General features: G+C 26.8%; 1 protein-coding gene across 9 annotated transcripts in view; it reads left to right on the forward strand.

The window, feature by feature from the left end:
* LOC107067099 (uncharacterized) overlaps positions 1 to 18,732 on the forward strand; it is a 162,646-nt gene that overhangs the window by 102,247 nt on the left and 41,667 nt on the right. The window lies entirely within an intron of this gene.

Genomic DNA, 18,732 nt, shown 5'->3' on the forward strand with positions numbered 1-18,732 from the left:
CATTTGGATAATTTACAAAAATGTTTTGTACATGAAAAAAAAAAAAACAAAGGAAAATGATGAAAAATAATTGGATATTTTTTGTCCATCGATGTTTGTTGAACCCTTCATTGTTAGTCTTTCTTCCCTTTCTTTATTTTTTTTGTTTTTTTTTTGTTCAAGCTTGGTAATCCCTTCAAGTACTTGGAATCCACTTATGCCTTTTTATGAAGGTTTAAACCTTTTATTGAATTATCCTTTAGTAATTATCAAAGATGCTCGATCGGTAAAGACGATGAAGTAACTCCTTTTCAACACCAATCATCGTGAATCAAATTTCTTTGTCCCTTCGTCACACTTTTCCATTTACGATCCTTCATTCGTTAACTTTAAAACGACCATCCTACCCCTTTTTATTATTTTTATTTTTTCGATAAACGAAAACTAACATTGATGTATAATATTACAGAATATTTTGTCATTAATAAAAATTGTCCAATCATAAACCTAAATATTAACATAAACGTATAACAATAATTATATAATAATGTAATAAAAATAGAAAATTTAATAATAATTAATAATGTAATATGATATTAATAATATTAATAATAATATAATATTAATTATTTATTATATTAATTTAATATAATATTAATATTTTTATTATCATAACAATAAATATGATAATTAATTTAATTTCAAATTATTAATTATTAAACGTAGAAAAATAATTATATAATAATATAATAAAAATAAAAAAATTAATAATACTTAATAATTAAATATAATATTAATAATATTAATAATAATATAATATTAATTATTTATTATATTAATTTAATATAATATTAATATTGTTATTATTATAAAAATAAATATATGTGATAATTAATTAAACTTTAAATGATTAAAATAATAATTATTAATTATATATTAATAATTTAGATATTATTAATTAATATAATATAAAATAGAAATTTTCCTTTATTTATTTTAAAGGATTAATAATTTAAAAACAAATTTTCCTCTTTTTATTAATATTTTTTATTTTTAAGTTTAAGGTTTTTTTCTTTTTTAGTTTTGTTTCTAAATAAAATAATTGGAAACATTGAACGAACCTACCACACATATATAGGTGTATAATAATCAATTTGGTCGAGTCACAATCTTTATGGTGATTCCTAACTGAAATAGGGACGTTTAAAATTAATGTCGCGTAACGGGACGTTTCAGGTCGTTTTAAAACGTGATGGGTCCGTCGATGGACGATTCGCGAATTACCTTTTACGATTATTGGATCTCCGTATATATACACATAGGAAAATGGAAGCATTCGGGATTAAAGATGAGATCTCTCTCGATCAACCAGCAAAACTACGATTATTGTCTTCCCCAAACCCAAACCCTCAACCCCCAACCCACTCTCGCGTCGTTGTTGGCATTCGTTCAAACGATTCGTTTATTTATTTCGACGGAAAAAAAATATCTTTCATAGTTCTTTAAAAATGTATCTCTACCCCCTCTCATCCACCTCCTTTCTAAACCCATTTTCTCTTTTTATTAAAAATTATTTGTAATATTTTACGAACAATGTTGTACATAACATTGTTTTTCCTATTTATTTGTTATTTTCTTTTTTTTTGGATTATAATAATTTTGATAATAAATATTAATTAATTATAAAGACAAATTTATGAATATTAGTATTAAATAAATAATAAAGTATTATAATAAATATTATATATTAATTACTTATATTTGTTTAACCATTAACATGCATATGCATGTGCAAGTGCAAGTGCAAGTGCAAGTGCAGATAATATTCATATAATTGCAATAGTTAAATTCAATACACAATTGCAATAATTAAATTCAATACACAATACAATTTTCCAAAGAAAAAAAAACAAAAATAAATATAAATATAACAAGCAGATGTGGTTTTGACAAAATTCTCAAAGTGTAATTCACAAAGTGGAAAAATTACACGTACACTCTGGAGGTGTGGTGAGAGGAGGAGGTTGTGTATTATTCTCGGTGATAGAGAAAAAAGGAAAATGTGAAAATGAAAATGTGAAAAGAGGGTGACAGGTGAACATGGGAAGGGTAGAGAAAAAAATTACTGTGAGAGTTTGAAGTAGATTAAAGGTTGATGCACACCGAGTCAGCAATGGCGTCCGTTTGGATATATCAGTAATCAGGCTAAACGACGTGCGTGCACGCGTGATCGATCCCACCCACCCCATTGCGCTTTTCACGTCGGATGCTGGATCGTTTTGATTGACAGGAACAAATACTCGAATCAACTGTGACGCTCTGTCATCGTCGAAATCGTTCTATATGTGTGAGTGTACAGCTTTTGTATTCGAAATCTTTTTCTATGGGAAACTTTGTATGCGAATCTTTCATTTGTGTGAACAAAAAAACAAATTATATTCTGAATGATTGTGTTCATTTTAATTTTTTTTTTTTTTATTGTCACAGAGAATTCAAAAAACAGTTTTATCTTGGATTATAATAATCGAATGAGTGTCTGGAATATAAGGGCTTAACATTAGGTACTTTACTTGCAAACTTCAAAGAAAGACCACCCCTATCTAAAAAAAAAGAGAAAGAAAGAAAAAATAGGAAAGGTCCTGGACGAGTGAAATCATTGCTAATTCAACAAAGGTTTTTCCTTTCGGTCATGCGAAAATGAAAAAACCATGATAAATATATGTCTCTTACCAAAGTGGGATGATGTACTGATAAAAACCTATGAAATTTTCTTTTTGCTTTGAATATTAGCTTTCATTAAAAATGTAACTAGCATAGACTGTTAACAAGTTTGTTACCTTGTATTAAAAGTATATTTAACAAGGTAATAATATTTAATAATACAATATTAACTAATAGAAAATTATTACATTTCTAAAATTACACATACAATTTTGTACAACATTTATAAATCTAATCAACAATTTTTCCTATAATGCAAAATATAATCACATACACCATAACGACTAGTTGATAATTATTATTACTTTCAATTTCTCGGTACATTTATTATTCCCAAAATAATATAGAGACGATGAAAATAGAATGAACAAAAAAGAAATTAGAAATAGGGAATGGAAAAACAGGTAAAGTGTTCCCAATGGAATACCGAGCAAAACGAAAGTCTCTTGTCCAACCATCTGTCGCATTACGCGAGGATAAAATGAAAATGAAAATGAAAATGAAAAAGAAGAAGAAGAAGAGCAGAACGAAATTCAGGATGGGCCCTAAAGTGATCTCCTATCATTCTTCCTTTTCCCTATATTCTTTTCTAGTTCGTACTAACAGAGTCTCCCTATATATACATGATGATCCTAGAACCTCCACCTCCTGTCTCCTGTTTAGGTTAGACGACCTAGCAAGCGAGTGGTGAATGAACGAAACAACCAAGGGCCACCAACCACACATAGCAGTGGGGGTTAAGGGCAACCGGCCGAAACAGCGAGCTTCAACGAAACACACTACGATCTCAACATTGGCGAATCACAATAGAGAGAAGAGAGACCACCCTGTTGTTGTGCATTCGCTAACAATGGAGTTCGAGCACCGTCCTGGTAATACTTTGATCCCAACGAAGGGAGCTCAGCAGACAGGACCACCACCAACCGGGTCCTTTCCCTCCCAATTATAGCCCTCTCTTCCTCTACGATCGATCCTTTTCCCTATCTACTACTCTACTACCTTTATGCAAACACCCAGAAAAAAAAAAAAAAAGAAAATTGACAAATTTATATATTATACCATTATTTCAAACATTTACTTTTAAATAAATATCATCTATCTAGGTTTATAGTTAAAAATTATTAATTATTTTCTTCATTAATTAATATTAATTTACACATATAGCTATTATTTTAGAAAACAATAGAATTAATAGTAATAAAAAGTATACTCTTTTCTAATTAATAATTTGTTTGACTTATATAACTTAGGTTATAATATATAATATATTAATAAAATATAATATAATATATAATATATAATTAATTAAAAATAACATTAATAATAATTTAGGTTAGTATTAATGTTAATTGATCCTACATTCAATTAATTTAGTATTGCTATTACCTACAAAATTACTTACAATTAGGTTTAAAATATTTTTCTGTAGCTTACAATACCACACAAAACACATATACACACACGATACGTCTTCCCTAATCGAGTTCTTGACTAAGACTGACACTTGTTGTTAATTTGAAACAACCTCACTCATGTTTACTACTTCAAAACATATACAAACTCACAGGTAACGATGTATTATGAAAATATCAGAATGTAATTCAAGTAAAAACATTTCAATACATATAAACAAGTTCAAATATTATCTTTTATTTTGCAAACAAACTAACCGTATCATTTCCAATCTTACTTTTATTCGTAAGAACAAAAAGAAAGTGAATGCATTGATATCTTTGACAATAAGGTCAGAGACTCATCCTCTTTCATTCTTACCCTCGTGATTGTCTCCTTTTTTGTGCTCGTTGTTACCTTCTTTCTCCTTGGGTAGGTTTTTTTTTTCTTTCTTTTCTCCCTTGACTCATCCCTTTCTCACCCCGATAGGTCCTGTCAAGTCGGTTGATGAGAATACAAAGGCAGGACGAATTCAAACGTTGACGAGACTCGACGATTCGTGTTCCTCCCACTTTGATTCAACTCACCCACCTCACCCAACTTCCCTCCTCTTCCTTCTCTTTCTGCTTCCACTCACTGTGAATTTCGTCCTTTGACTTTTTTTCTTCCTTTTTTATGTTTTTTTTTTTTTTTTTTTTTATTCTCTTTGTTATCCACTTTCTCACACTTCGAAAACTATCTTCCCTAATCGTTTCTCAATCCTGAACAGTAGCTAGTAATGTTAGCTACGATTAAATCAGATATCAAAAAAATATTCCAAGACCACAAAAGTACTTGGGGACTTTTATTCGCTCATCGATCACCGTCACCACACAACCACAACTTTCATTCTTCAGATAAGCTCTTAACAGATCGTTCAAAAAGGATCCTCGTAATTCGTTTCTACCAATGACAAGTGATCGATACAAATCTCGTTTCACGTTCTCGTTTCACGTTCACGTTCTCGTTCCCTATACGTGATTTTGTTCCTGAGAAATTACTGTGAATATATTTGTAGATATGTATATATATATATATACACGTGTTGGTAGATTATGATTAGATATATGTATCTATTAATAATCTTATTATAAATCTAAAAGTATATTATTCTATCGCTGAAATCTATATTGTATATTTATTCACGTTTTATTTTTATATTATTATAATATATAATATTAAAATTTATTTATTATACAGATGACGATAAAATGTCAAAAAAAAAGTAAATAATATTTGTTGGTTAATTATTAAATTAATTATCAAATTAATTATCAAATAATTATATATAATTATATTTTATATAAAATTAGAATTTTAAATTATATTTTATATAATTTATATATTTATTTATATTATATAAATTATATTACATATAATTAATAAATATATATTATTTTATTAATTAAAATTATATATAATATAATATTTTACCAAATATATATATTTTACTAAATATAAGGTTATTATATATATATTTATTTATTTATTTATAGTATATTTTTATATTAATAATAATAATAATTAATTGTTATTAGAAATTTGAAAGTTCATTGCTGCAAATAATATTTTTAATATTATCATATATTATTTAATTATATATATATTATTTTATATAATATTTTATAATATAAATTATATTCAAAATTAATTAATAAATTATTACAAAATCTTAAAATTGCTTTAAAATTATAAAAAAAAAAGGAAAAATAATATAAAACAAGAGTATGATTCTCTTTAAACATTTTCTGTCAAATATGAAATGAAAATTGGTAAGATGTTTGATATTTATGATTTATTTGCAACAAGGTGTGACGTATATATTATTATCGACGTATAAATAGCCAACATCAATTTAATGGAAAAATAAATTCGAGTCGACTCATCGCATCGCGATATTCCATTTCGTTAGATAGATAGCAAAAAAAGGGGGATTCGGTGTATAACAACATTAGTCAAGCTGTCGTGGTTCCGTTCGAGGTCACTCGGTCGTCATTGGCTTTGACAAGATCTGCAGGGATGCAATAATTTCATATTTCTCGAAGTACCAACGAGGTGATCCATCACACATTTTCTCAATGCTTTCTCAACTTAGCAAGTATCATGATTAATAAAGATACGCTTTAACGTACAACCCAGACTTCTAAACCAGTGATTCTTCATCGTTAAACTGCTTGCATGTTTTTTCTTTTCTTTTTTTTTTTTTTCTTTTTTTTCTGTATAAACTCTCGGTCATTAATAGTGCTGACAATTTCTCATTAATTTCTTCTCGTGTAGTTCTGTTTTTTTTTTCTTCTAATATTTTTTCTATTTTTTTCTTCTTCTTCTATGGTAAAATATATAATTTAGTAAAATATATAGTTTCGTTCGTAAGGTATTGAAATTTTATTGTCAACGATGTAAATTATCTTTTAAAAATATTTATTTAAATTTTATTGTCAACGAAGTAAAGTAGTCATCCTTTAAGAATATTTAATTTGTAAATTACTTTATTTAATTTTTTTTTTTACGGGATTTTATTTAACAGGATCTTTCAATTCTTAATTATTTACTTATAATTAACTCTTAAATTGTATAAATTAAATATTTAAATATATTTATTAAAAAAAAGAAAAAATTAAATATTCGATGAAAAAATATATTCTCCCAATTCACAATTGTATTATTCAATTTAAATACATTTTATATAATAAATTGTAAATATATAAATAAATATATTAAAAATATTAATGAGAAATGTGTTGTATAAATCATAACTGAATAAAGTGACAATGAATGATTGTAAGTTACAAAGTGTTGTTGTTCATTTCTAATCATAGAAGAACATAATATACATTGAACTAAATATAATAGTTCGTTGTCATGTCATTAAAATAAAAATTCACAAACTAATTCTCGTAGAAGAAAAAGACAAAATTATTCAAATTAACCAAAGTAAATAATATTATTTAATAATTGTCGTATACCATTTACAAATGAACCGAAGAACTTTAATATAACTTTTATATATATATATATATATATATATATATATATATATATATATATATATATATATATATATATATATATATAATAGAATTTTCTTTGTTATATTAGAAACAAGTCTCTACCATCATCGAAAAGCATACCAACTTGAAACAAAGATATCTTATTCTACGAATAGCCCGAAGCTTTCATTGTTTTCCTATCCCATTTCGAATGAGAATGTTAATTTAAGTTATATTCGCGTGAAATACGAGAGAAACTCACTGAGAGGATCCTTCCTCTCAATCATAATGAAATACGAAACGTACCATTTCCAAAACTTTAATTAATATTCTATCTATTTACTATAATATATATATATATATACGAAACTTCAACATTATTTGTTTTGTTTTATTTTGTTTTATAAGACACATCAATACGAATTTTTATTCCAAATAATCGATATCAACGAATCGAATATAAAAAAATAATGTCCTTTTAAAATGAATCTGAAGAAGGAAAAAAAAAATGGTTAATAAATTTTTTTATAGACAAATTAAAATACAACATTGAAGATATATGATATTGAAATACGATAACGAAGTTACAAAAAGGATAAAAAAAAAAAATGAAACATATTATAGAAAATAATTAGTAATTATTTTAATGTACGATATTCTCGTATTTATTAATTTTAATTGAGATGAAATATTATATCAATGTTACCTGTAGAACAAGTAGAATGTATTAAATTAATTAACAAATTTAAAAAAAAAAAATATATATATATATATATATATATATATATATATGTCTAACTGAACGAAATAAATTATAATTACACGTTTTAATGTACAAAGTTACTTAAATGATTAATTTTAATTCAAATGAATAGCAAAAATTTGTAATAAATAATAAATGATAAAACTACAATCCAAATTTTATTTTAACAAAATGAAATAATTATAATTTCTAATATACAAAATACAACTAAAATTATTATTTTAATTTTAAAATAAAACTCCTACATTGCATATCGGTTATCTTAAATCCGAACATTCCAAATTTTATTTAACAAAATAAAATAATTATAATTTCTAATATATATAAAATACAACTAAAATTATTTTATTTTAATTTTAAAATAAAACTCCTACATTGCATATCGGTTATCTTGAATCCGAACACACACTCCAAATTTTATTTAACAAAATAAACTAATTATAATTTCTAATATACAAAACACAATTAAAATGATTATTCTAATTTTAAAATGAAACTTCTACATTGCGAATCAGTTATCTTGAATTTAAGAACACGTAAAAAAAGAAAATATTATCATGACTTTGAAATTTTTTTATTAGAAAATACAAAGTTCAATGCAATTGGAAGTAAAACGTCAATTACGAGTCGGTGATTCGTGTAATTGCTGGCTTCGTGAGAGAGTTGTGTAGATCGTCGTTATCCTTCGGTGATCGTTGTGGGAGGTTTCACCGAATGGAATATCGTAATTCGAGGAGAAACGAGAAAGAGAAAGAGAAAGAACCAGAACCAGAACCAGAACGGTTTCGTAATATGACGATACACCACAGGAAACGGAAAAGGGATACACTTTACCTACCTTTACCTCGTAACATGAGAACGACCTTCTCTCTACGAAGATTCGCCGATTCAACGAATTTTCTTCTTCCCTAAAGAAAATTTGATTTTTTTTTTCTTCTTTTTTATTTTTCTGCTTCCTCACCATTGAATTCTTTCCAATTTTGTCGACTTTTCGTTTCTTACTTTTCGAAATCACGTGGCACATATATATATATATATATATATATATATATATCGTATTTAAACTATCTGCAACGTTGTGCAACTGTTTTTTAACTTATCAATTTTGTAAAAAAATATGTTACCTGCATTTTTAATTTATTATTTTATTTTTTTCCATTCATAAAATTCATTTTGTGTTTAATAATATACTGTACTTTTAAATTATATATAATTTATATATAAATATTTTGTCAAAAATATATTTATGACAAAAAGACAAATATTAGTTTGTCAACGTTATGCAACTTTTATGATAATATCCAATATTAGTTTTTATTTTTAATATAAGAAAATTTATTATCAAAAAATTCATATTAATGTTAATGGAAAAATAATTTATTTTTTTTATATATAATTTAATGTATTTTTTTTTTTATATATTTAAATTTATTTTATTATTATACTTATTTGATATATTTTAATTTATTATATTTTTGTTTATATATAATATAATATACCTTTTTTTATATTTAAATTTATTTGATATATTTTAATTTATTTTTATTTTTTATATATACAATTTATTATACCTTTTTATATTTAAATTTATTTTATATATTTTAATTTATTATATTTTGGTTTATATATAATTTATATTATATTATTTTATATGTAATTTAATCTTGGTACTTTAAACGTACCATTATATATATAGATAATAATACTAATTTTCTTTTTTGATCACACACACAATTATACTTATTACTAATTATTACATTCACATATAAAATTGATAAATTCTTCTTTTTCATTTGACTTAAATAACTTGTAGAGAAAATAAAAGTATCACAAAATGATTAAATGTAAGTATTGTCTTACACTTCCTACGAGTGGGAGGGATGGGGTTAGATACAATAAAGAAAACCATCGTCGTCATCGTCTGTCGATCATCGTGGGAGGAGACGACACGTTTTTGAAAAGAATATCGTAATTCGATAAGGGGACATGGGAGAGCGAACAAATTCCTTTGAGCGTAAAAAAAAACCAAAAGGAAGGAGGAAGCAAGGAAAGGAAGGGGGGGGGGGTACAAAAAAAAGGAAAGGGAATATAATTTCTACTTATTTTCCAATCTCAACGACAGTTTCAATCATGAATCACATCACTACAACCAAATTGATACGTTTTACAATAACATAATATTATATACATATAAAAGTCAATATCGAAAGTATATATAATTGAAATTGAACAAGGATTCAATTTTAATCCTATAATTAAAATATTAATTCCCCATAAAAAAAAAAAGAAAAATTAATGAAAGAAACGAATGCTGATAATTTTGTAATAAAAAGAAAAATTGAAATCATTGAAATCATAGGAAATTCAGTTTCCGATTGTAAATGGCATGTCTATCATGTGGAAAATCAATGATTGGTAAGCCGATAAGCAGAAAGAGAAAGAGATAGAGAGAGAAAGAGAGAGAGAATCTTTGGACTATTAGAGGCAACTTTCATCAGAGAGTGAGAAAGAGAGAAGGTTGACGAACCCTCGTTAAACGACCGATTCATCATTTCTCGAAGAGTCTTTAAGGGCGATTAGGCAGCACGTTGACGAGGAAAAAGGGTCAACGAGCCTAAAACGCGGACGAGAACCATCTCGTTTTCGAGACATTGCTGTTACGACCCCCTTCATCGACTGTGAGTCCCAATCCTTTCGTTCTCAACAAGATCCTAGTTTCTTTTTTTCTTCCTTTCCCTTTTTCTTCACTTTCAAAGAGGGTTATGGAATTAAAGACAAAAAAAAAGAAGATGAAGAAGAAGACATAAAACGTGTCTTCACCTTTTTTCTATTATTTTTTTTAATAATTATATATATATATATATAAAATTAGCTATATAGTATATTAATATATTAATTAATATATTAATATTATAAAATACTAATATACAAATATTAAATTATATTTTACAATATTAATATAAATATTAAATTATATTATAAAATATTAATTAAAATATTAATTAAAATATATAAATTAAAAATATAACATAATAGTATTAAAATATATTTTATAAAATATATTAATATAAATATTAAATTATATTTGAAATTATTAATAGAAAATATATTATAAAATATTAATTAAAGTACTAAATTATATTTTAAAATATTAATTAAAATATATAATAAATAAAAAATATAAAATAATAATATTAAAATATATTATAAAATATGATAATATATTACTGTAAATATTATAATATTTTATATTATAATAATTATATGAAAAAAATTAAATCTTATATTTCAATATTCCTGAAAATTATAAATGGTAGTATTGTAGCACCTGTAAGGGTTTACGTCTCGATGACAGATCCTCCCTTTCCCCTTCTACCTCCCTCTATGTCTCTTCGCTTTCTATTAGCAACCCTTCGGAACTGTTCCTTCTACCCTTTCTCGCGATTCTCCTCATCCTTCTTTGCGTCTTCCCGAAGAAGCCTGAGAAGCCGCGACATAGCTCGAATCTCTCCCTTTCCCCTTTTTCAGACCAGAATATATACGTCCCACCAACCACCCTTTTTACCCCTTATCCATCCCCCTTCATTGTTCTTCGTCTTTCACCGTGAACACCATGGAACTATCTTAAAGGTGAACACCACTTTCTTATACCACGTTTAAATTACAAAATCCTACACGAATCTTCAAATTTAATCTCTTAACACTTTTGATCTTAAAACAAAATCTGATTTTTAATTAATTATAATATTATTAATAATAATTATTATTATTATTTATAGATAATACTCGTTTTTAATTACCAAATATAATTTAATTAATTTCATTTCATTTGTAATCAAACAAAAAAATGCATCAGGAAAATCATTAGGTTGGTTTTTGCTAGAAAAGTTAGACAGGAACAACAGTAATGGGAATCTCGTTAATCCATTCATGCATGTCAGGGTTGCGTCAGGGTTATGTCACAATTGTGCTGAATCCAACACTCCCTTAGGTACCGGGCCTATAATTTAATTAATTCTTGTAATTCGTAATCCAACAAAAAAAGCATCAGGAAAACCATTAGGTTTGTATTTGCTAGAAAAGTAGGACAGGAACAACAGTAATGGGAATCTCTGTAATCCCTTTATGGACATTATGGTTGTATTAAGGTTAACATCAGGATTTTGTCAGTGTTGACGTCAGGGGATTTCGTCACATTTTGGCTGAATCGAACACTCCTTCAAGTACAGGGTATGTAGGGCCTATGAAGATTTTTCTCTCTGACGTAACAAAACCAAATAAAAATAAGGGCTACGTTACGATTCCGTCAGGTTTGTATCAGGATTTCAGTAGGGTTACGTCAGGTTTGCATCAGAATTCTGTCAGGGCTACGTCAGGGTTTCTACAATCGAGAAAAATATGTTCTGTAATTTGACCGTTGTCCAATAAGATAGAACAATCGAAGTAATAGATTGGAAGAGAATGATGAAAAAAGGAAAAAAAATAAAGAAAAGGAATAAAAAAAAGGTAGAAAGAAATGAAATGAAAAGAAAAGGAAAGAAAAGAAACAAGTACAGCCACGTGGAAATGGAATTCGATGCGATAACGCGTCGAGGGGAACGTAAATTAAAATGTCTCTGCCTTGGGAGAGTATCGAAGGAAAAGGGAGAAGAGAGGAGTAGGTTTTTTGCCCTAATCTTTAGTTCCTTCGTTCCTCCTCCTGGTCCTCCTCATCCTCCTTTTCGCCGAGTCCTTCGCACACTCCTTTTCCTACGAGAATAAAATCGATTCTCTTCTCTTGGGAACGCTTCTCGAATACTTTCCTTGGGCTCATCGCGATTTTCTTTTTACAAAGCACGATGAAACTCTTTGCCAAAAAAAAAAGAGGATAAAAAAATTGGGATTCCCTTATCTCTGTGACATGTTTAATTTTATTTTATTTTTTCAATCATCGGTTGCAAATCAAGATACTAATATATTACTTTAAACTTTGTCTTCATCTGTGTTTTTATATTTGTATTTCTTTGAATTTGGATTTGTGTGTTTGCATGTGTGTATTTTTATTTGTTATTTAATACTAATTAGATATATTGTTTAATAATTTTTTTTTTGTTTTTTTTTGCTTTTACACTTTTTACACAGTCATCGACAAATTCTATATATTTTTATTTATAAAATATATATTATATAATAATTATATATTTAATTTTATATTAACAATTATAAATATATAATTAAAGATATAAAAATTAAAAATATAAAAAATATATAAAAATTAATATATGAAATAATATGAATAAATATATACAAAATATAATAGAAAATATATAAAATAATATAAATAAATATATAAATAAAGTATTATATAATAATAATATATAAATATTATATATTTTAACAAACGTTTCTGTTTTTCCTCTTGATCTCTGTATTCTGTTCATATTATCTATCATCTCTATATTCTGTTTCTATCTATTTATCTTTTTTCTATTTTCCTTATTCCATTGGGATACCATTATAGTATTTGCTCGAATAGTATTAGTAGTAGTAGTAGTAGTAGTATGTCTCTTGCCATGTCCACTGTCGTCGTTAATAATTTCGAAAAGGAAAACTCTTTCGGAATAAGAATGTCCCTCAATGGAATAAAATACATATCGTTTTACCTTTAACCATGTCTGCTCCACTCCTAGCCCTTCCTCCTCTATCCTCCATCCTCCTCCTTTTATTCCCCCCCCCATTCCCCCTTTTAAATATACCACTACCTAAAAGCCAGACGGAAAAGTTGAAATTGATTTTGCAAAACCGCAAGCCGCCTTATGCAAATTACAGTAGAAGGATAAAAAAAGAAAAAGAAAAAGTAGGAAAAGGATGAAAGTGGGTGGTAGGAGGGTGGTGGGGGGTTAGAGAAAGGAAGAAAGGAAAAAAGAAAGGAAGGAAGGAAGAACGAAAGTCGACTCTTCGAACCTACCTTTAAACCCATCCTCAAACCTTTCTCACAAACCTACCACCCCCAACCCGTTTTCATGGTCTCTTTCGCGAAGAGTACTGAATTATGAGCGTGATTTCCGGTTAGATGGACCTTCCGGCTTGGCACAAGTCCAATGCCCAGCGAAAGTGCACGGATAAATCAAACGCCTTTTTTCTATGTGTGTATATATCTACTATGTGTGTGTGGGTGAGAGAAGCGTTAGTTTATTGCTATGTAAATCATTTCACATTTTCGTACCGGTTATATCAAAAGATTTCGAAATGGATAAAGTTTGATAGGAGAAATTGGTTTTTATTTTTCCTACGTCCTTGAAAAGGAAAAAAACAACAAAATAAGCAAATCAAATTACATTCGCGTGAGTGTTTTCTATCACTAAGTAGCATCAATCGTTAGACAGTATCATGTACAGACATCATGCGTGTCAAGATATCAACGGGGGTGCGTTATAACATGACATTGTATTAGCATAAAACCCAAGCAGACAAGGCTTTTATGATACAAAACGTAGGGTTCGTAGAAAACATTGATAGACAATTCTCATGGATTTATATATTCCATATGTGGAGTAATTATAATATTAGATTTATGGGAATATTCTCTGTCCATTTTTAAAATAAAATAAAATTAATCAATTATTCCCAATTAGGGAAATATTAAATACCTAAGATTAAGTAATTGAACAGAGTAATGTACAAAAAGTAAAATTATTATTAAAATAAATTATTATTATTATTATTAATTATTATTAAAATAAATTATTATTATTATTATTAATTATTATTAAAATAAATTATTTCCAATTAGAGAAATATTAAATACCTTATATTAAGTAATTGAACAGAGTAATGTACAAAGTAAAATTAAACATTGGAAACATCGAAAAAATACTGAAATTATATTACACACGTGTATATATATATATACATACACATGTGAAATAGAGAAAACAACCCTCCTCGTGTTTGGGCTCGCATGATACTTTCTTCTTTCCCTCTTTTCGCCAATTTCCCGGCTATTCATCTTCGTTTACCCTCGAAAATCGTTTCAACATTCTCTTTCTCTCACTTTGTTTTTTTTTTTCGTTCCTCCCACACGAGAAGCCCCTCCACACTTAGTCGTGAAAGTAAAGTAAAAAAATAAAAATACAAAAATAAGAATGATAATAATAATAATAATAATAAAAATAAAATGAACCCTTCGATCGGCACCATTCCCCTCTCATCAATTCCGGGAACTAAACTTTGTGTTCAACGTTAAAAACCTTTTTCTCATTTTCTCGGCAAAGATCAAATATAAAGTTCCTTCGTTTCTTTCGTTTCTTTCTTTTTCTGTTAATATTCGTGAAAAAAAAAAAACAAAAAAGAAAAAGCTTTTACGCGTATTAGTAGCTTTAATATTTTAAGTTGAAGCTTTGGTAAGTGACATGCAAGTACTTAATACGCGTAGGCTTTTAATTATACAATTTATGAAAGTAAGTTTTGGTTTTAGAATGAATAAAATTGGCTAATTAGTCAAATTAACGAACGAGGTAGGAAATAATAATAATAATAATAATAATAATAATAATAATAATAGAAAAAGAAAAGGTAGATGTGTGTATTGCTTTTACAGATTTACCTGGTGCTACTTAAATTCTTATTACTCTCATCTCTCTCTCTCTCATTCTCTCTCTCTCTCTCTCTCTTGATGAAATCCTCTTTGCCGCTACTTTCCATTGGTTTAACTTTGATCCTCGTTAACGTCATCCCTAGAACCCTTCGCCATAACACGAACTCGCTTTCAACCTTATCGTAATTTTACACGACATACACACACACACACATACACACATATACAACATATCGGAACATTTCTCAGACTTTTTTCCTTCATATTGATTTCGTTTACGATTTACATTTATGCGTAATCACGATACAACGATACGTCACGTTACACATATCGCAATATATATATGTTTTTTAAATATTATATTTATGAGAATTTATTTATGCAGATTTATTAAATAATTTATAATTAAATTATTAACACCATACTTATTCGCAATATAAATTATATCATATTAAATATTATAAATATAAAATATATCTAATATATAATATAATATAATATAATATAATATAATTATATTGAATATAAGAGATAAATTAATACATATATATATATATATATTAATTAAATAAAATACATGTAATAAATCATAAAATCCCTTGACATTTTGTCACCGTTTGAATTATTTATAATCATTCGACGCTCTAATGAATAATTGTTTTAATTAAAAAAGGATGAACACCTGAATCGAGTTAATTGTCGAAGCCAATTCATTCAGAACCCAACGTGTAGTGGAGAAAAGAGAAAGACCTCAACCAACCCTCTCTCTCTCTCTCCCTCTCTCCCTCTCTCTCTCTCTCTCTTTCTCTCTCTATCTCGTAGTACACCATTCTCGTGTCTTTGAAACCTCCCTCTTTGGAAAATGGCCGTTTGCAATTTAACGGAATCTCTGCATATAGAGTGGGCTCATCGTGGCAGGTCCGTACTTTAAATGACGTCCCGCGAGTCCCCGTACTAATTCTATGGGTCCTTCCAATGGATAGTATGTATATACATACGTACATAATACATCTATACATATGTACTCATATATATAAAGTATATAAACCCAACCCAACAATCCATCCCAACCACCCTTACCGTCCACATGGAAGGGTGCAAGCCAAGTGCTGGTTACACAGCAGCAGCAGCAGTAGCAGCAGCTGCTTGTTATAATTGTACAACCCTCACAAACTATAGGAAGAAACTAACTATACTTTTATAAAAAGCATACTTTTTCTTTTTTGTTTTTTTTTTTTCCATCAAGGTTTACCTGTTTTTTCTTGTTAATTTTTCTTTTTTATCACCAAATATATTATTCTTTATCTCGTTCCATTTGAAAAACAGTTGTTGTTAGGTTAAGATTTACGTTTGGTTATTATAGTTGTTGTTATCGATAATGGCAACGAAAGCGAGTAGACAAACAATAGAAAACAAAAGGGGTAAGCTACGTGACCTGGCATATGAAAGGGTTCTTCTTGAATCTTAACCCTTTTGGTTAATACCTATGACCGTAATATATATATATATATATATATATATATATGTTTTACTACGTGTCGGATACAATAGGGATAATAATTAATTAATTAATTAATATATTTAATTAGAAATATTTAATTTTATGGTTTTAATGTAATATTGTATTTATTATAAATTATAATAACGTTCGGGATAATAATTAATTAATTGTTTAATATATTTAATTAGAAATATTTAAGTTCATGGTTTTCATATAATATTGCATTTATATTATTAATTATAGTAACGTTAGGGATAATAATTATTTAATTAATATATTTAATTAAAAATATCTAAGTTTGTGATTTTAATGTAATGTTGCATTTATTATAAATTATAATAATAAGGATTAGTTAGGGTAATAATTAAATTATTAATATATTTAATTAAAAATATCTAAGTTTGTGGTTTTAATGTAACATTGCATTTACTATAAAGTAAAATAACTTTAGGGATAATAATTAATTAATTAATTACTATATATTATTAGAAATATGCAAATTCATGGTTTTCATGTAATATTATATTTACTATAAAGTAAAATAACGTTAGGGATAATAATTAATTAATTAATTACTATATATAATTAGAAATATGCAAGTTCATGGTTTTAATATAATACTTCACTTATATATATATTATTTTAATTATTTATACGAATAGTTTTTATATATATAATTTGATTTTTTTTTTTAATATGAAAAATGAAAGGAATAAAAAAAAGAAATATAACCAATCAGAGAAAAAAAAGGAATCGATCACGACGACTACGACTACGACTAAAGGTGGTCTGTTGTTTCGTGTTAGAAAGCCCCAAGAGCAAAGTCACTTTCTAACTTTCGGCAGGATATTCGAGAGGTAATTCCTGTTGGCGTAGTTTTAAGCTGCCTTAGCCAGAGCTTAAACTTTAAGAAGAGATCGGTACTATCTCTATACGTACGTCGGAGATTATACGAAAGTGCTACTACGAAATTTGGATTTACACAAATTTACCAACAACGATTACGATTTATAATTTCTAGAAAAAAAAAAAAAAAAAAAAGAAAAAAAACAAATGTCATTTTCAAAAATACAATTAACACGTTGTTGTACACTTATAATTTGATAATTGTTTTCAGAAATACTAAGATTGGATAGCAACGTGTTAAGGAATTTTTGAACGAAACATAAATGAAATCGAAATTAACCCTTTTCGGGCGTATTCAATTTGAATATGGGTGTCGTAGTGGTCGGAATTAATTTATATAATAATTATTCATTATTATTAATTAATATAATAAAAATATATTTTAATATAAATATATATTACAATTAAATATATTATATTTTTAATATATATTATATAATATATTTTATATTATATAATAATTATATAAATTATATTATTTTATATATAATATATTATAATAATATACAATTAAATAAAAAAATATTAATAATTATATTTTTATTCCAAACTATCATCCTATCTCTGATAATTCCTCTTTCACACAAAATTTTCTTTTTTTTACTTTATCACTTAAATTACACTTACATTAACACACACCACTTCTGTTAAATCTCGTACGTTAATTTAGCCCTTGCTAAAGAAGTTACACTTCAAAAGATAAAACTGAGAGAGTCAAAGAAAACAAAAAAAGAAAAAAAGCGATAGAAAGAAACTTTTACATTCAAGGACGATGTGCTCATCCAGGAAACGCTTTTTAATGAAGTTTTATCTCACGTCCATTACGAGTAAATACCTATGCGAAAGGTTGAATTGGGCTGGCCGT

Source organism: Polistes dominula, unplaced genomic scaffold (assembly GCF_049000335.1).
Source record: "Polistes dominula isolate Pdom_NZ unplaced genomic scaffold, Pdom_raw_medaka contig_79, whole genome shotgun sequence".
Classification (NCBI taxonomy): domain Eukaryota; kingdom Metazoa; phylum Arthropoda; class Insecta; order Hymenoptera; family Vespidae; genus Polistes; species Polistes dominula.